Consider the following 20,361-nt stretch of genomic DNA (forward strand, 5'->3'; position numbering starts at 1 on the left):
CCTGTGTGAATGTCTGCACATACATGCGGGTGCCAATGGAGGCCAGAAGAAGGTTTCAGATACTATGAAGCTGCAGTTAACAGGCTGTGTGGCTGTGTGGCCTGCCTGGCATGGGAGCTGAGAACTGAACTCAGGCCCTCTGGAAGAGCAGTATGTACCCATAACCACTGAGCCATCTTTCCAGACTCCATCTTAATATTTGAAAGGAAAAAAAAATCAGACAAACTAATAAATAGTATTGACTGACAGTTTGTGTATTCCCTTAAAATCTTGATTGTAAACAAAGCAATTTTTTAAATGGATAAAGAATTTCTACACACAGCTTACCAAACAAGATATACAGGTGGCAAATAAGCACATGTGGGCATGTTTAGCATGTATAATTGTTTGGAACTAGGACAAATTACTATCACAGTATTAGAAAGACTAAGAAAAAAAATCTGGCAGGATGGCTTGAAATGTAAAGACACTTCTTGCCAAGCATAACAACCGTAGATTAACCCCCAGAACCTCCATGGTGGGAGGAGAGAATCTAATCCTGCAGGTCCTCTGTCCTCCAATACATGTACTGTGAAGCTGTGTGTGTGTGTGTGTGTGTGTGTGTGTACTCATACACATGCACACACACATGTATGCATGTATACACACACACACACTGAATAAACATTAAAAACCATCCACACACACCTATAAATATTTTTAAATAGAAAATATTTAACTTTACAATATAGCTTGGGATTCTTTTATTTGAAATATTTGAGACAAGACTGTTTCTGAGTTCCCAGTCCTTTGGATTTTGACATATTTGTATAGCCTTTACCCAGTGCACATCTCTCATTTGAAAACCCAAACTCTGAAAAACAATGAAATTGCAAGTTTTTTAAGTGCGGACATGACACTAAAAACTCATTAGGGTTCGGCATTGGAATTTCTGATGCTCAGCGTGTACCAAGTATTAGAGAAATGCCAGGCATGGCGGTGCATGACTTTAACACCAGCACTTAGGTGGCAGAGGCAGGGAGATCTCTATGAGTTCCAGGCCAGTCTGGTCAACATATTGAGCTCCAGATCACCCAGGAGTACACAGTGAGACCCTGTCTCAAAAACAAAAAAACAAAACAAAAAACAAACGCTAGTCTATACAGCAACTGAGAGTCTTACACTACTCACCATAGTGAGGATGCACCACTATAGAAGTGGGTAAGTTTTCCCTAGCATTAACCATGGACTCACCATGTGACCCAAGAGATCTCACTCCTAGGTATTTACCCAAACAAAGTGAAAATCCAATTTGACAAAAATCCCTTGAATCCTCACGTGGTTCTTTGCCCAGGAACTCTAAGCCTATTCTCTTACTTTCTGTGGAGCCTCCTTAATGACATTATTCATAATCTCCTGAGTGAAAGCGATTCAATAGTCCTTCAGGAGGTAAACAGATAAATGTACTGTGGTACATTCATGAAATAGAACAATACACAGCAATACAAAGGAACTAATAAAGCAAGCAACAACAGAGATGAGTCTTAACTCTATTTAGTATGCAAAAGAAGCTGAATTCATAAGCTCAATACTAAATGATTCCATTTATATGGTATCTGGGATAAGTCAAAAATATTGGTAACACAAAGCAGATATGGATGCTTGGGGATGGAAGGATATTGACTACAAAGGATGGGAAGGAAGGGATTCTGTGGGAGACTTCAATGCTCTCCTTGAAAGAACTGACAGGTCCTAGACTATATGTGACTGCCAAAACGCAGTACCACATCCCCAGTTGGAAGTAATTTTAAAGTGAATTAAACTCACTTCAAAAAATTGAAGTTTTTAACAACAACAACAACCACTATCTAGCATTTCTTAGAAGCAGGCATGTATGTGCATGTGCACATACACATACACATGCACACATTTAAAATTCACCTAGATTAAAGCCATCTCAAACTAGCATAAGTTTTCTTAATGACAAATGTTGGAACATACATATTTTCAAACTGGCAAGAAACATAACAGACTTTTTTTTTTAACACCCTCTTGCTGGTTGGCAAGCACCACAGTTCACTTCAACACCTTCATTCTGCCTTCTGGAAAATGCAAACACAACACAGGCGTCTGGCGTAGGAGACCCAGGTTTTCCACATATCTTGTAAGTCACAAAAGCCGCCTCGGAGAAAGTGTCTTTATAGAAAGGAAACTGAAACCTCCCCACGAATAAAATCAAACCTCAAGTATAATATAACTACCTCCACTGCCTTGGAGTCCCATCCCTAGTCCACTGCTGGAGGATTCTATGCTATAAGGTTAGGGACCTTTGTGATCATTACACATAGAAGATATCATTGGGCTCAGCACCTTGCTAACGTTCAGGCTGTCCTCAGAAAATAAACCATGCCCCACCCCATGTCTTTGCATCACACATAACTAAAAAGAAAACTCATGAGGAACAATTAGCTTCTTCAGTGCATGGCAAGACCAGCTGCCCTTGAGGGTTGGGTGAGGAATCTATCTAGAATTCTCTTCTCCAGACACATGTAGGTCTCCTTGGGCTCCAGAGCCATTCTCTTTTCCAAACGGTCCCAGAGCTCTGGCTCATCTGCCTACCAAAGACTCACTGAAAACCCCTATTACAAGCAATTCAAAGCATGAAATGAAAATTGATGCTTTCAGCTCATGTAATGATGAAAATGGGAAACTGCCAGAAACTCCATGTTCCTTAATTTCCCATGTCACATTTCAAGAATGCAGATAGCAGCGTGTCATATGAGATAAGAGAACGGACTAAGGGTGAAGCATTCTTCCCTAAATTTGACCCCATTAAAGCAGAGCATCTGCAATAAAAGTAAGTCTGGGAAGAATGTATTAACAAAAGAAGAGAAAAAATACCGTCTTCAAAATCAGCACCAACCAGGGCCAAGGATGGAAAGTGCACATTAAAATAATGCACCCTGTGTCCTTCAGAGTGGATCAGATAATACACGTGAGATGTGCAACCCAAGGCCTATCTCTAAAAATGATGGAACTGGACTAAAATACAATCTTTCTATAATATTATGCTTTATAGTCTTAGGAACTGAGAAAGGGTGGGGATATTGTACTGTCTTTCTTCTTCCATTAAAACAAAAGTTCTCTGTGGGCAACAATTGTTAACTACTGTACTGCAGGAATAGAGCAGATTGCCTGGGACAATATTTAATGTGTTAGACAAATTTTTATTGAACAAATCAATGGAAGATTTTAGAAGAAAGATGTCTGCCTTCTTTCACCCAAGTATCGTGTTTTGTAACTACAAAATAAATATTAATACATTGAATTGGTTACATGATAGATCCTAGAGTCACATAAAAATGTATGAGACACTCTACTTAGCCTTAGACTAATAGTCTAGGTAGAGAAATAAATATTTGCTTGAAAAGTGAGCCATCTAGACAGTCAGGACCTCCCCATGATTCTGTGAAGGGTTTGGAGCCGGGGTGGATCAGATTACATAATGTACCACATTAAGGTTTAGGTATGAAACTTACTAGAAGGCTCGTGTGTTGAAAGCTTAGTGTCCAATGCAATGTTCAAAGGTAGATCTTTGGGGGTGTTTAATGATGGGTGCTCTAATAAATCAACAAATTAATATGACATTATTGGGAGGCGAGGGAAAGAAGGAGGAAGAATCTGGTTGAAGTAGGTCACGGGCATGCCTTTGAAGGATCTAGTTTTCCCCTCTCTGTTTCCTGGCTGCTCTGAGGGAAGCTGCTTTCCTCCCCCAAGCCCTTTTACCCAGGGTTCTGCTTCAGCACTGCTTGCCAGTTGGTGGTCGTGGACGGAAACCTCTGAACTCATGAGCCAAAGGAAACCATTCCAGCTGCGTGCTGTTTTCAGTTAGTTATTCTGTTACAGCAATGACTATCAGACCGACACCCCACACATAGGGATGGCTTCCTCAAGTGTGCGAAGCTGAGATTTGAGTCAAGATTAAAACTGGCAAAGACAGATTCATTTCTGGAGCAGACAAGCAGAAAGAAGATAAACAATGAGGTACTTCTGGGGTTGTATGCACTAACAAGGCCTAAACTCCAACTTACCATCTTCCACACCCAATCAGGGCAGCCACAGGCTCAAACACCTCCCACTTTGCGGAGCATCTCCACTTAAATGTCCTTTATGACCTTTCAATTTCCCGGGTCACTTTTCCTAGAACTAATACGTCATTTCCAACTCCTCCTCTCCCTTGTATTTCTCATTCCATTACTAAGTTCTTCAAACTTTACTGAATGGTTGGGTTCAGGACATTCAGTAATCACAGCTTCCTTGTAAGTGTCCTTGTATTAACTTAAATCTTTAAGTCAAGGATTAACAAACTTTCTTCAAGTAAATAGTTCAGGGTTGGCGGGCTACACAGTCTGTGCTACAGGTATTATACCCTATAGTTATAGCACAAAAGCAGGAGAAAGAAAAGCCCATGTCCCAAGTGAAGACTATAGCCAAACAAACAAACAAACAAACAAAAACTTTATTTGTGAGAAGAAGCAAGCAATGGATCACATTTGCCCAGAGGATCAGTTAGATGGCCTCTACCTTAGGTGGCTGCCAGTCATTTTCAAAAAATGCAAGCAAGCAATTCCTTCTGTTTAAATTCCCCCAAGATTCCCAAGGCCCTCAAGGGAAGTTCTAAGACTGGTGTTCTGGCGGGACATAGGAGTGTCACTAAGTCCCTACCGTGACAGTCTCTCACAACTCGATAAACTGCACACTCCCCAATGAGTGACTCCTCCAAGATGTGCACATGACTGGGCCTTCACTCTGGACTCTCCAGGTGTCCTTCCGTCTTTCTGTCCTCTGCCCTTCAAAGACACCAGCAGAGCTTCCTATGCCACAGAATCATCCTTGACCTCAGTTCCAGCCACATCACCTGTACTCACTGTCCCCCAGAGTTCAGAGGACAGCATGCCACCATCCCCCACAGATGCATTTCCCACCATCAATGCCACTGGATCCTGACTCACACTTCCTGCGACGTTGTCTCCCAGGCCCCTAATCTACTACCTTCCTCACAGCTGAGACATAGTAAGTATTTGTTTCATTCACTATGGAAAAAGTTCTCAACCAACCTTGTATAATTTTTGAAGAAAGCTGAATTCACTGGGCACTTTACCTTGGCTGCGCCAACTATTCTAATTTAGCACCAGCTACTAAAACTCGTCCACATGTCGGAATGCACTGTTCTTTCTGAGGATGATAGAATGGCATAATTGAAAATTTCCCCTTTTACAGGAGATGTACTTTAAAACTGCTACTTGGCTGTCTCCCCATTAGTCTTTAATTAGCTGCTTGAACAATGCTGAGTATGTTACATCCTCCTGCAGAAAGCTAAGTCCTCAGGCAATTAGTTTGTCCTGCTAAATATGGCCTGTGCTACCACTGTGCCCGTGGTAGGCAAACTTTCACAGAGGGGAGCAAATTCTTACAGCTTCCAGGACCTGGACAGAATCTCTGAGGCTGTGGACATGAGAGGTCTGAGTAAAGACTATATTTATTATAAATATTTACATATGTAGACCATATTTATACACAGCATTTCTTCTCTCAACCTGTGCAACTTTTAAAGACTGATTATACTCAGTTTGAAGGAAGTTGAAAGAAAACAAAATCTTGCACACACTGACAAGAACGTGCACTGTGAAATTCCTTTGCAGAGGTATTTCTAATCCTAAAACACAGATTCTCTAAGGCTAGAGGAATGGCTCATTCAGAAAGTGCTCGCTTTGCAAGCACAAAGACCTGAGTTGGAGCTACAGAACCCACAGAGAGAAGGCCAGGCGCTGTAATCTCAGTGCTGGACAGGTAGAGACAGGCAGATCCCTGGAGCTCACTGGCCAGTCGGTCTACCCTCACTGGTTAAGTTTTGGGCCAATGAGAAACCCTATCTCCAAGGAGGTGGACAGGATTACTAGGATGACACCAGATGTTGTCCACTGGCTTCCACAGACACCTTCACATGCACGCATGTGGACCTGAACACATGCTTCCTCACACACATAAACGTAGGCGTGCATAGAAAATACACACCTGTTTCACTCAGTAATGGTAGACACCTCAGGATTGAACCCCCAGAAAGTTGCAAGTAGGTACAAAGCTATTGCTCTAACAATGTTGTCATAGGATTGACCAAGCTAGTGATAGCCTAACTCATGGCATACTAGAGGTTTCCATAAATTCCAGATCATAAACTCCTGAGAACCCGTTTCATGTCTAGTAAGATATTTCTCATTCACTAAGTCCTCCCTGAACTCCTGACCTAAACCACAAGTTGATGACACCGTCTAGGCTTCCCCTATATGTTCAAGCTAAAAAGCAAAACCAAACAAACCATCAAACCCAAACAACTACAGTTAAAAAATAAATAAAGCTGGGCGGTGGTGGCACACACCTTTAATCCCAGCACTGGGGAGGCAGAGGCATGTCGCTCTCCAAGTTCAAGTTCAAGGCCAGCCTGGTCTACACCATGAGTCCCAGGACACCCAAGACTACACAGAGAAAAACCCTGTCTCGAAAAACCAAAAAAAAAAAAAAAAAAAAACCCAAAAAAACTGGAGTCGCTCTTCCTCCCTTCTCACCCTCACCAAACGCAGCCATGCCTCCCTTCGGCACACCTCTGCTCTGAGTAGAAGACAGTGACAGCTTCCTAGTTGTGTTCCCCGCTTCCACTCCTCCAGACAACTCAGCCCACTGCCTAGAGCAAGGCTTCCCACCACCAAGAGCGGGTCCGCACTCTAGTCGGGAGCCCGCCATGGCTACTGTTCATTCTGAGTAGTGCGGCTGTGTCCTGAAATGCACTTTCCACAGTTCTCCCCATGTTCTCCACTCCAGCCATTCTCGTCTTCTTCCTATTTCTCCGCAAGTGCAGCTAGCACTTCTGCTGTAGTGTCTGTACTGGGCTGTCAATCACCCAGACATAGTTCCTCCCTCTGTCAACGTTTATGTTTCCTTCCCTGTGGGGTCTAACCCGACACCTTAAAGACCCTATTCAAAACTGCAACACACCTAATCCTCATGTTCCTGGCCGTCTTCCTCTCTTCTGCTCCTCCCCCCCCCATCACACCTGCACCATTTTGTACACTAAATAACTGACTAATAACGGTAACACAGACCCCCATGCTGGACCTTCATTCTTGATCTTGATCGTAAATCCTGAGCATCCCAGTGGTTCTCAGAACAGAGATGTTGCAAAATGTGCCGAACTTTTAAATCTATCTTGTGACTAAATGAGCCAGCTTAAGCATGAAGCAGCCTAAAAACACAGATTTCAATAATGACTAGAAAGCAGGAAGTAGGCAAACGTATACTGACATGGAAAGCTGCCCAGATGTGATTGATGATAACAAGAAAAGCCAAGCGGAACTCATGTGCTGGGCTAGTTACTGTGTATCAATATGGGAGGGAAAGGGGAGCTAAGCCAAAGTCCCAGCATCAAAATGAAAATTAAAAGCATTATAGTACTCTGCCCTATACATGGGGCATTTGCTACCAACATTTTGGCAAGGATACTTTAATTATTGTCTTAAGATGTCAATGTCAGGTAGAAAAAAAGTGGCATTGATTCAACAGGAATGCAAGTTGCCTATGCATATATTGATGCAGAAAACTCAGAGTACTCATGCGCGCACACACAGACACACACACTCCTTTTGAAGTATGAGACTGAGGTCAGCTGAAATTATCTTTGTGACTGACCTTATTTGTAAACAATCAAGTCAACTTTTGTTTTGACCACCACAATAGTTTTTAGGAAGAAAACTTCACGAAGTATTTCCTTTCCAGTAATCATTTCGGCCTTATCCTCCTTTCCCTACCTTGGCTGGACTAAATCAGCACGGGTTCTAATTCAAGCCTTAGAAGCTCATCGAGATCTGGTCTGCTTTGCTCACTGTGCTACAGTCCTCAATATCTAAAGGCACAGAGTAGGCATCCACATGTGTACTACTTCCAGGGTAGTATCACCACTAGATAGAAAGGTCAATAATGACCTAAGGATTCCAGAAGCCATAAAGAGAAGTAGCAAAGGCTTCCTTCCCTAAACCCAGGTGCTAAGCAGCATTAAAAAGAGCTAACTGTTTGCAGACTAGTTTCCCTTTCAGGCCCTATCTATACTTAGTGTTTTTAAAGCAACACCCTTTGGCATTGCTCCACAATTAATTAGAAAATTATGGCACTTACTGCTTTTCGGCAAGTTATTTCATACAGCTGTTGTCAAATTTGTAGATTCACATGGATCTAATCTTTACTACAGAACAGAAATACACCCCATGCAATAATTCAGTATCACCCTGAAGATCAATTAAACAGTGAGTAGAAACCTAAGTGCTTTATTTCCTATAGAATATTGGATCAACGATTTAGCTTGCAGAAGAGAACATGCATCTTTAAATGTAGGGGACCTGCCCCTCCTTTCTCTATTTTTGAAATGATTTTCCATGTACTGGCAAAAGCAACAGCACTCTAGCACTCAGATCAAACTTCAAAATGACTGCCCAGGGTTCCTGATGCATCCACTCACTCAAGTATTTACTCAATATGTATTATGTACTAGACATGGCACTTAGAACTGGGATCCAGCAAGGAAAATGGCAGAAAAGCTCCACAAACAAGGTGTATATCACAAAGAAAGGAAGTCTATGCCTGGGGATTTTTTTCCCTTTTCCTTTCGGGTCAGAAAACCACAAATATCGAAGAGGTTTGAGTCTAGTGGGTCATTTTCAAGCCTGGGGTCTCTCTTTACGCTCATGTTTGGACTCCTTCAAACATCATAGTAAATGTCAAACAACATTTTCCCATTGATTTTATGCCTCAGTCTGATGTCTGTTGAAACTTCAAAGATGCCAATCTCCTCGGAAGAGAGAATCAAAATGAGCAGCCACAGCCCAGGCTGTGTATAAGGGGAATACACCAAGCCGCACCGAGTGTCCACATGGCATTCAGTCATCAACTCGCTAGACTCTGGGGACAAATGGGAGAAGAGCCATTTTTAGGAGTCTGAGACCAGAGACAGAACACACTGCAGTGCTTGGGAGGCACTGCTAACTTATAATCCCTGAGTGTGAGCACCTCTGACAAGTCCTGTGAGTGGGCTGGGGGCCAACAATGGCAGACACTGCTCTCGAAGACCTGGGGATCCAGAACAAGACCTTGGAAGCAAGTGTCTCAAACAGTTCTTCAGAAGATGGAAAGCCAACAAGAGACGACCTGCTGCTGTCTGTCACACGGGCATCTGCAGAGTTCCCAAATCAATGGCTGCCACTGCTGCCTTTTCTTTCCACCAGACTTCTCAAAAACGCTATGACAGTTTGTCTGGTGCCAGAGGGTGTCAGTATGACTGCGAGGGATGTGCTTACATTCAAATATTTGGGGTCTGATTATCAACATAAGAAACATTTTTTAAAGGAGAAAATAAACATGCTGGGAGAAAAATGGTTACCAAATGAACTGGATTTTGCCAGAAAAATACAAGTGCAAAGAAAAAAAAATACTTGAATGGAGAACTGTCTTTGATTCTGTTTTTTTTCTGATCTTTGCACCTCTATAGTCATTATTAACGTGAAAAACTCTTCTGCTTTAGGCCTATGTTTCCACACATTCTGTTCCATATGGGAAGGCTAATAAGCCAAAATTAGAGGAACACATTGAACCACATACTTAGTGGTACATACATACCATGAAATAAGCCATCTCAGATGCTGTTACCTTAACTGCTTTAAAGACACTGCCCAGGGGCAAAGAGAAATGTCAACTTTTTATTTATTATTTGTTTTTATTTATTCATTTTAGTAACTGGTACTGATCAATCAGTTTGACTTCTTTGTAAATGTAGAGGTTTTATTCTTTCTCCCCCTTCTTTATTCTCTCTTCTACCTCCATCCACATGACAAGGGTGAAGTAGAATACACTATGGGAAATGTTCTTGATGCACACCCGGCTACAGCCATGACTTCTTCGGTACAATGACTCACAGACTGTTACCTTATGTGTCAGAATGGCCCATCTACAGCTGTGTATCACAGAAACAGTCTCAGTGTGGAATAGATCCAATGGATGGTTGCTCCACTGGGACACACCCTAGGTCACACATGAAAGCTCCAGTCTTCTTGGGGAAAGTTCAGTAACAAATACAACTGTCCCTGCTTTCTGCTCAGCAAGGAGCAGCAGGTAAACCTCAAGTCCAAGTTCAGTGAAAAAAAAAATGAAAACAAAATAATAGGTCAATTCCACCTCTGTGGTACAAACACAGGAGAGCCAGAAACAATACCAAACATTTTCTTCAAGGCATTGCCATAGAAACACAACTTGAAATTTGTAGCCTGAGAAACTGCAAAGGGAAGCAAAACAGGAATGCTCCAGCATTTAACTTGGTGGGGTAGAGTGCAGTGGCAGTGGGGGACAGAGACGGGACAGCGACGGGTCCCAGCAGCAATCCCTCCCTTCTGCCCCATCCTCTTCCCCAAAGCCCAGAGCAAAGCGGCCAGGGGCAACAGCAGACTGTTTCTGTTTGCTCAGCTGAGAAATGGAGGAATCAAGACAGTGTTGATACCATTAATCTGCTCAAGCTTTCAACAGCACTAAAATTCATAGGCAAGTGGTGAGCTAGGCCTTATTGACCAGGTACTGTGCAAGTTCAATCATGAAAAGAATCTAAACATATATCCGATCAATGCAGGATTCCAAAGTTAGGGAATTTTTAGTTCAGTTTCCAGAAGGCACTAGCCTTATAGATGATAAAATGTAAGCTTTTCTCAACAAAATCATTTTCCCCAGAACCCCAAAAGGCAATGTTAGTCTATGTTAAAATGTGCACAGTTATATGTAAAACCACAGTCAAATATTTTCAACATAAAAGTCACACACCCCTTCCTCTGCAAACGCTTTCAGTTTTCATCTGAACCTCCAATGAATATGTCTGAACGTTGAAGACACTGACTAGGCTCTAGTCAAGAGTAACAAAAACAAGCCTGCAAGCAAACAACAAAACCAGCAAGGGTTATTTGACCAGTGCACAGCCCCAACTAAAAAGCCTCCTAAATGATTCTCAATGGATAGGGCTGTAGGCACAGTCAACTCTTGGAAAGAGAAAGGGGCCTATTCCTAATCCTTCCAAATAAACAACACACACCCTCAAACCATTTAGTCCAGACACAAATCCACTCCCTTTGTGTGGAAGGCCAACTCTGTGGTTGAGACAGCGTCCTTGCACACTTCACTGCCCCCTTGGATCTCAGGTCAGGCCGACTCCGGTTTGAGAAGAGGAAGGTACACCCTCCTGCCTCTTTAAAAAATAAAGAGCCCAGCCTTCCAGGATTGGCCCATTAAGAACCAGCTAAGGAGAACAGCCTTTCAGGTCCCAAGCACTCACAAGCCAGACTCCGGATTCCTCTATTTACTGATGCCCACAGACACGCAGACCTTACCTAGATAAGACAGAGCTCTCACAAACACATGTTAATTTCCAGGAAGCAAACTTAAAAAAAAAACAAAACCTTCTGCATGTACATTCCTCCTTTTAAGACTGGGGGAAGGAGAGAGGGGATGGTGGTCCTTTCCTTCTTTATTTTCCCGAGAGCTTGCAAAGCTCTTCCAAAGTGCAAAGGCATTTGCCTACTACCGCCAGGAGAAGCAGCTCTCTGTCTCCCCGCCTACTCCAGCCTGGGCGCCGAACAATGCTGCAACATGCATTTACCAACACCTGCTGGAGCCTATTAATATGCACGGGGGCCTAAGGCTTTCCCCCTCCCCTTCCCCTGCCCTCCACACTGAGCAGGCTTTCATCTCTCCTTTACCATCCATCAGGAACTCATTTCGGCAGCCCCCCTCCCCCTCCCACCCCTAGTCCCCATTCAGCAAAGCCTGGGGGCCGCCCCTCGCTCTGGCTCCCCAAGCCCAGGCTGACTAGCACACTTTGGAATGCACTTCATTAAAATTTAGCTGCCCGATTCCAACCTGCAATGCGGAGGAGGCAATACAAAGCGCACGCCACACTTCCTCCAGCATCCCCTTCAAAAGCCCCATTGTTCGCCAGGCATCTGCTCTGGAGCCCAGCCTCTCCCTACCCACTGACCTCTGATTTTTTTTTTTTTTCCTTCTCGGCTTCTCCTCCCACCCTGCCCAGCCAAACGGGGCCTGCCTGCCCGTTGAATTAAAACGCAGCCTCGGCCATCTGGCCCTCCCAAGCTGGCCCACAGTCTCCCCTCCTCCCTGGTCCACACGCCACACATGGCATCTTCACCTCCATGGATGTTCCCACAACCCAAGCGCAAACCTCCGGTGACAGGCGCCCCCGTCGCCGCCTGCCTGATCCCAGCCTTCCTCCAGTGGACGAGCGTTCGAATCCAGAGGTGGGCAGGGGACGGCCAGGAAGGAGATCGTGGACTTGTACTTGCCTGCAAAAGCCCAGCCAATCGCCAAGATTAATCCTTCCTTTTGTGCGCCTGAAAGAGCCTCCCACCACGCTGGTCCTCGGCTCCGCAGCGGCTGTAAGGAGAGGCGGGGGTGGGGAGTGGGATCTGAACCCTTTCCTAAGCTATCTGGGGGCTCCTCGGCCACCTGACCACCCAGTGGGTTTTCCAGGGCACAGGCTCTGGATGGAGGAGCAGCTGATGTGCGAGAAGGGAGAGAAGATGCTCAAGCTTGCGCCTTTTATATCACTGGCGACATTTCTAACACATGACAACAATTTCCATCTGTATTTAAGCCGGGAGTGTGAAAAAAGCGCATTACATCACAGAGCCCGGGTTCTTAGAGGCTGCCGGATATCTAGGCCAGGGGGGATTAGGGCTGCACCTGTGAAGGGGGCGGGAGGGGGCGGGACCCAGCTAGCTCCCCTACCAGGACATGTCAAGTCCCCATCACCCGATTGGTCCTAGGGAGCCCTTGGCCAAGCAAAGGCGGGAAATCGGGTTGCCCCATTTGCTAAGGACTGGCAGCTGAGTGGACAGATGGGTGAGGGCTTGGGGGTATGGTCAGGAAAGGTGGGTGACTCTCAAGAACAGGGGCAAATGCCTCCCAAGTCCCCTTTGGCCTTTCTCCTAACTTTGAAAGGAATTTCACAGAAATAATTCTTATATTTGACATAATTGTTTCTCGGAGTTAAAGATGATGGAGAAGTTCAGAATGAGAATGTGAAGGTTTCCCCATCAAGCAGCTGACTCGAAAAAATTAAAGGTAGAATCCCATTGAGAATCAAGTTCTTTGATTCAAACTTACTTTTTCTTTTCTTCCTTTGTGTGTGTGTGTGTGTGTGTGTGTGTGTGTGTGTGTGTGTGTGTGTGTGTGAAGAATGCATCTTCAATCATTTCTGTAGCTTAATATTCGAGGAAGGGTCTACCCTGAACCTGAAGTCCACCAGTGCAGCTGAACCAACTGGCCAGCTAGCTGGCCCCGTGGGATGCCTTCATCTCTGCCTCCCAGCACTGGGATGAAAGGCGCATCCCGCTGCACTGGCTTTTGGAAGAGAGCTGGGATCTCAGGTCCTCATGCCAGTGCAACAAGCACTTCACTAGTCATCTCCCCCACCTCGGACTCGGGGCTTTGATCTCAGGTCTATTTCTAGTTCAGCATCCTCATCCCAGCTCCAGGAGTGGGAAACAGCGCTCAGAGACGCTCAACTCCAGGGAGTAAATATTTCCTATTGGCAGTTGAGGAACACACGGATAGCACCACAGAGTATGCCTCTGACTACCAAGGAATCACCCACCACTGCATTCCCATAGCTCCAAACTATGCAAGAGTTACATGCAAGGCAAGAGTTAAATACCAGAGCAGGGGTGCACACCTCTAATCCTAGCATTTCTTGAATCCCAGAATGTAGGAGGCAGAGGCAGGCAGATCTTTGTGAGTTTGAAGCCAGCCTGGTCTACAAAGTGAGCTCCAGGACAGCTGGGTCTACACAGAGAAACTCTGTCTTGAAAAAACAAAACATAACTAAATACTGAAGTATCTAAAGTAGGGACAGGGGACAAGGGAGTCTAAAACTTTGAAGAATAATGAGAAAAAAAAATGGGCAGAGGGGACGAAAGCCAAAAGATGGCAAAATACTTGAAAGCTGGGCAGGAGAAAGCTGACAGCGCAGCCTGGTCAGATAACTGGGGACAGAACTCTGCCTGGGATGCAGGATCAGCAAGATGTCAGGGCAGACGAGGAAAACAAAGCATGCTTCTTCCCACTTACTGGGCAGGAACCTGTCACTGTATTCCTGGAAATGGGATCTTTTGTTCCTTCAACAACCCAGGGAGTGGCAAGACAGCATTTCTAATGCTCCCCTTCCTGTGGTCACCTATGTATGGCTGGAAGACTCAACATTGGAATCAGGCTCTGTGTGTGCCAAGCCCATCCCTCCTCTTTATGCTTTTGCATATCGGTGAACCGTGGTGGGAACTTTTTGTATCTTATTCCCACATGATAGTAGTCATGGTGTATATGAATGTATGTGTTCACATGTGTGTGTTCATGTGAGAGCAGAGGTCAATATCAGGTATCACCTTTATCACTGTTTCTATTATAGTTTTTTAAACATGTGAAAACAGGCAAGTAAAGTGTCTACAGCCCATGTGAACAGAAAAAAGGGTTACTGTATGTCATTTGCTGTTGCTATTTACTACAACATTTTCCCTATAAAGCATCTCTAATTTATTGTTTGTTTGGTTGGTTGGTTTCTGGCTGTCCTAGAATGTACTATGTAGAGCAGGCTGGCCTCGAACTCAGAGATCCACCTGACTCCCAAGTGCCTGGATCAAAGACTTGTGCCACTAAGCCTAGCACAAAACACACACCCTTTACTATGGGGGAAGTCCTATAAAATGGGTATAGGACTCCAATTAGCTTAATGCAGAGCCCTGGGTCGGGGCGTCACTCTAGTTGTCAGAAAAGTGAGATACTACTTTGTTTAAAAAAAAATCAAAAAAGCAAACCCTTAACTCCAGATTCCTGCCTACTCCATTGGCAGGTGAGGCCTTAGAAGCTGAATGCAAAGAATCAGTTTCCATTTTTGTTTTGAGGGAAACAATACTTGAGTGAGTAGTTTCCTTATCAACCTTGCACATAATATGTGTAAGTACTGACATCATTCTCTGTCATCATCAGATGGAAAAGTATCACATAAAATTTTCAAAAGCCTTTGGCCACAAGCTCATGCTGAAAACTGGAATCTGTACAGTGCAAATTAAACTGCTTTAGTGCAACGGAGCTGCCTGCATAGAGCCTGCAGCAAAGGTAACAGAACTACAAAGCCATCCTCTTTAGGAAACATGGAAGGCACTTCTATGCAGTCAGTATTCACAGACGGAGCTTTTCAGTCTTCAGTGGGGTCAGAAAAACAGCCCTCATTTAGATGGGAAATATCCCTACTGGTAACAAATCACTTTCTTTTTAAATTTATGTTTTATTTTTAAAAACTCTCATACAATATATTTTGATCATATTCTATCCCCTCCCCCAGCTCCCTCCAGATCCTCCCGATCTCCCTACCCATTCAACTTCATGTTCTTTTCTCTTAAAAGAGAGAAGAAAAGAAGAAAATCAAAATGATTTTCAGCATCACTACACCCAGTTTCCATGTTTTTCCACCAAATTTATTTAGTACATGAGTTTGGCCCTGTGGGATACAATAAACAGGCATAACCAATCTATGATGTTGGAAGAGGGGTTTTGTACTGACTACAATATAATTGTCCCTTGATAAAACTATGTTTAATGACAATCCAGGCCACCTTCACTAACTAGATGCAGTAACAATAGACATTAGAAATAGAAAGGAGGCAAAAAATGGGCACTAATAACAAACTAAATCTGCAGGATGGGCCTAGGCACCTACACAGAAGGAAACTACAGCCTTAAGTATACTTATTGGAGAACGACAGATAACAATTGAATTATGATATCTACTTATGGACCTATAAACATGAATGATAATCTTTAAAAAGGTTTGAAATATCATCTAATAGTGCTGTGAGTATTAGATATTCATATGCAAAAGAATAAAGCTGCTCCCTTCTCACATTGTATACAAAGATTTACTCACAAGAGATGACAGACAGAAATTGATATAATTCTCAGAAGAGTTATTAATCTTTATAGTCCTTGGTTAGGCAATGATACCAAAAATGTACACACACAAATTAAGCACATTACGTATTAAAGAGCTCCCTTTTTTCCCTGAGAGTAATACGACCAAGATTAGGAAAAGAGAATCAATAGAATATTTGTGAATCATATCTGATGAGGAACTTATATCCAAAATATATGAAGGACTTCTACAACTAGATAATAAAAAACCAAACAGTCCATTTGAGAAACAAGTGAAGGATTTAAACAGACAGTTCTCCATTGATGATACACAATTGACCAATAAACACATGAGAATGTGCTCAGTGTAATTGGGCAATCCATCAGGAAACATAAGTCACGACCACCATGACATATCACTTCATAGTCATGAAGATGTTTTAATCAAAATGACAACTAGCAAAGATGAAACTCTCAAATAGGAATATAAAATGGAGCTGCCATTTTGGAAGATAGTCTGGCAGAGGCTCAAAAAGTTATTTATAATATGACAGAAGAGTTCCATTTCATAGAATGTGTCCAAGAGAAATGAAAATATGCCAATATAAAAGTGTATACAATGTTTTTGTGGTAGTATTATTCGTACTCATCAAAAAGAAGTAAACACTCAAAAGAATGTGTATGTGTTCATAACTTAGGTCTTTCAAATACTATAAGTCACTTCTGGGTTGCTTATAATACCTAAGAATTGTTAAACTGTGTTGCTTTGAGAACAGTGACAAGAAAATAAAAGGCATTAATACTCAAGATAGACACATCCACTGTGAGCTTAACACAGAATCTGAAGTTGCTTGAATCCATGGATACAGGGAGCCAGCTATAGACTAAAAAACAAGTCCTTAAGAAATGGATGATACATTTCAATGAGGCTACTTTAAAAGGTATGGTGTAAGAATAATGTCATTAGAGTAGAAATATAGATAAGAAACTACAGGCAATAAGAAAAAAGGATGAAGAGAGGAAGTTTCTTTTATAGTTTGTTGTTTTCTGTAAAAGCATAATGCAGAGACCCACGGAAGTTTCCTAGTGAGAACTTACTCAGGGTCAGAGCATCTGAGCTCGCTTTACCCAGCAGGGCTGCGAAAGGGAATGATTTGACCACTGACCATGGGCGTGGTTACCAGGTTTTTGGAAGGGTCTACACTTGGCTGTGCGGTGTGCTTTGATCTAGTACGGGGGAGGTCTTTTGCCCTGCCTCTTGGCATTATTATAAAAAGCCCTTTTGAAGAGGCAGAAGGAACCATTGGGTTTTGACCCAGGTCCTCCGGAAGCTATCCTGTGTTTCTGCTTTTCTCCTCTTCACTATCTTTCTATCTAATACTTTCTTATCTGTCTCTCCTCCTCATAAGAAACCCTGGAGAAGGTGGGAGCAGGTCTCCCACAGCGTAAGAAAAAGATCTTTGGAAAACAAAATCATGAGTAGAGAAAGGAGAAATCATGTCATTAGCTTCAAAAACAAAATGTAAAGTTTTATAAAAAAATGTGTAAGAGAATGTCATATATAACTCTACTAATTTGAAAACCTAGACAGATGAATTATTTTCTGGGGTAATATACTAATGAAACTATCTTAAACAATAGAAAACCAAAAGAGAGAAATTGAATAAAATGCAGTTAAGATGAAAGAACCAGTTGGGTTCTTTATATATATAATATATATATTATACACACATACACATATATATAATGCATTATTAGCTATACATTGTGTGTCGTTTATGTACTCATACATGTTATGGTCTGGATACTAACATCCTCCAAAGGGAAACACATTGGGTCGCCTGACTGTGGCACCAAGGGGAGGTAAGGCAGCCTGAAGGAAGTGAGGACTGGTGAAGGAAGGTAGGTTGTTAGGGGCAGCCCCCGAAGGCATTAGGATCCTTATGTGTTCCTCTCACCTCTCCGCTTCTCAGTCACCAGGATGTGAAGAGATCTCCTCAGCCACAGTTTCTGCTGTGATGTCCTGCTGTATGTACTACAGGCCCCAAGCAATGGGCCAAAGGACCACAGTCCCAAACCTTCTGAAATTGAGCCAAAACAATCCTTTCCTTTACAGTGACTTTTCCCGGCTACTCTGTCACAGTAAAGAAAGGCACACACATTTGTGAATTATTAGAAAAAAATATCAGAGGGATATTTTTGTTTGATTTTTTTCTTTGCAGTGTTATGAGTTAAACTCCGGCCTTGTGCATCACATACTGAGCAAGTATGAGCTGTACAGCTAGATTACATCTAGCACCCAAATACATGTGTCTATGTTATGTGTATTAGGGATGGGGTGCTGGGAGCCCTGAATGCCTCACACATGCGAGGCAAAGGATTAGAAGATTTCAATAACAGTCCACCGTTATTTGACAAAAATAAACACTATGGTATTACGAAGGTCACATGAAATGTTTCTGCTTTTTTTAAGTAACAAAATTTATGTTACTGGTGCAATAACTTGATAATTATATGGAATGGAAGACTCTAAGGTATTCATTAAAAATGTGCATTGAATGTCTTGCTAGTTGATAGAGCCATGGAGGTGAGAAGGGGTCAGACAACTGACACCTGAAGGCAACTCCTTTGAGCTAAAGTCAGCCCCGTGCTGATTTATCAGCCTGAACACACAAATTCCAAGCACAGGTAACAACAACAAATAGTCTGTGTCTTAGTCCATTGTGTTGATGTTTGTAAGAAGCAGAAATTCGTGAAATTCGTGAAGTTCTGTTAGCTGGAGAGGTCAAAGTCAAGGTGCCAATGGGCTTGGGAGTCTCACAAGGGACCTGTCCAAAGATGGCAGCTTGTCTGCATGCTCAGAAGGATGAACACTGTCATTATCGGGCAGAACCAAGACAGAACACAAACATATTCTCTTAAGCCTTCTCATAACAGCTCTAATTCCCTTCACATTCATGACTTGATCTATCACCTAAAAGCCTTTGGCCATTTATTTTCAACATTTGAATTTAGGGAGACATTTTTTTAGATCATAGCACAGGGACATTTTTTTTTAATACCAAACTTTCCTTAGTTTGGGGCTGGGGCTGTAGCTCAGATGATAGAGTGCTTACCCCAGTATGCACAAAGCCCAGGTTCAATTCCTAGCAGTGCATTCATCAGGTATGCTGGTTCATGCATGTTATCCCAGCACTCAGTGCTCAGGATATGGAGGCAAGAGGATCAGAAGCTCAAGGTCATGCTTAGTATAAAGCAAGTTCAAGGCCTGCCCAGGACACATGACACTAGGAGAACAAACAACAGTTTGACCATGTTATTAATTATAAGCTACATATTTAATAGGTTTTCAAGGAAAAAAGGAAACTATAACATTACATACATACATCTGTGTTTTAACACACCCAAATGCGGAAAAACTTACGTCTCCAAATCAAGAAATAATGGTTTTGTAGAACAAAGGAGGCACTGATCAAAATGAAACCCCTTTTCAAAGGATACAACTTTTAAGCACAGCTGTTTGAGTCCTGCGGCAAAGTTTTGCCAGGAAAAGGACACTGATTTTCTCCTGAGGTTAATCTATAGGGCTCATTTAGGACGTAACAAATATTGTTGGGGAAAGAGAAGCCAATCAAAAGAACTTCAGCTTCTCTGATGCTTTTAACGTTATTCAAAGGACCTCGATATCAGAATGTTACACCAACATATAGCAAGACATGATGGAAAAAATCACTATTGATGTTTTTTTCCTGCATATGGATTATAATAACTCTCACATAACATCAAAGACAGATGATAAATCATTTCACAGTTAGTATGGGCCACGGAGATGCAGCTTCCTTATAAGAACCTTTGACTTCTACAAATGAAAAGGGGAAGAAGTGTAACAATGTGAAATGTTGCTTTCCAGCTGGATTTTGACTTGAATTGCCACAAATATAGAAGGAAGTGACCCTTCCACCCTTACAGAAAACAATCCCACTGACAATTCCAAAGCTTTCCTAAGTCAGCTGGGAACCACACTGTAAAAGGGAAATAAACTCAATCCAAAGGCTGTCAGTTTTAACAAGGAAAGGAAATAGAGTAGATGCAGAGCATTTCCCTACAACTGTCACTATTTGACAGTGCCCTCCAAGGTGGAAAGAGCCCAGCTTCTTTAATAGCATGCACAGGTTTGTCAACCACCAGGCTTCCAGTCGCTACTTGAAAGGGTTCATGTAATGTAATCTATGCAAGAGGGCTATTCTACAATGGTGCCATCAAAGATCAAAGTTCCAGAAACTCCAAACTTGTATTGAACAGGAATGTTGTCAATGTGGAATCTTTCTT

General features: G+C 42.7%; 1 protein-coding gene across 26 annotated transcripts in view; it reads right to left on the reverse strand.

The window, feature by feature from the left end:
- Positions 1 to 20,361, reverse strand: part of Magi1 (membrane associated guanylate kinase, WW and PDZ domain containing 1) — a 653,433-nt gene that overhangs the window by 225,019 nt on the left and 408,053 nt on the right. Inside the window, exon 1 of one of the 26 annotated variants that reach the window (XM_028855286.2) lies at positions 12,414 to 12,479. The exons of 22 other annotated variants lie outside the window; for them this stretch is intronic. The gene's annotated coding sequence lies outside the window, so the exon portion shown is untranslated. Of the gene's footprint in view, positions 1 to 11,973; positions 12,044 to 12,292; positions 12,366 to 12,413; positions 12,784 to 20,361 lie in introns of those variants that run through there. 3 more of the 26 variants (XM_028855278.2, XM_028855309.2, XM_028855318.2) reach the window with 3 other exon arrangements.

The sequence above is a fragment of the Peromyscus leucopus genome, chromosome 3 (assembly GCF_004664715.2).
Source record: "Peromyscus leucopus breed LL Stock chromosome 3, UCI_PerLeu_2.1, whole genome shotgun sequence".
Lineage (NCBI taxonomy): Eukaryota > Metazoa > Chordata > Mammalia > Rodentia > Cricetidae > Peromyscus > Peromyscus leucopus.